The sequence below is a fragment of the Beta vulgaris genome, chromosome 4 (assembly GCF_026745355.1).
Source record: "Beta vulgaris subsp. vulgaris cultivar EL10 chromosome 4, EL10.2, whole genome shotgun sequence".
Classification (NCBI taxonomy): Eukaryota; Viridiplantae; Streptophyta; class Magnoliopsida; order Caryophyllales; family Amaranthaceae; genus Beta; species Beta vulgaris.
In genome coordinates, this window is record NC_079205.1 from 65,641,561 (window position 1) to 65,641,874 (window position 314).

Sequence of the window (314 nt, forward strand, 5' to 3'; positions counted from 1 at the left end):
GGATCCATAAAATTTTACTCTGAAATCTGTCTAATGTACTTATTCCGGGAGTATTTCTCCTTTCCATCTCATTGTATCTCCGGTAAAGGCCTCCCTGCTCATGGACATTTTGCCATTTGAGCTTTAGCTCTTTTAGTTTTGTAATCTTTCAAATCCTGCACCAAATATGTTTGTGATTAAAAAAGTTGATTCTTATATTTATATATATATATATATATATATTTATAATTTTTTTTTATGCAGGATTCAACTCCACTTTAAGACAGGGGAACATCACCCATCACGAGTACATTCAGGTACAGTTAAATTTTATA

General features: G+C 31.5%; 1 protein-coding gene across 1 annotated transcript in view; it reads right to left on the bottom strand.

The window, feature by feature from the left end:
• Positions 1–314, bottom strand: part of LOC104889886 (casein kinase 1-like protein HD16) — a 95,750-nt gene that overhangs the window by 5,893 nt on the left and 89,543 nt on the right. The window lies entirely within an intron of this gene.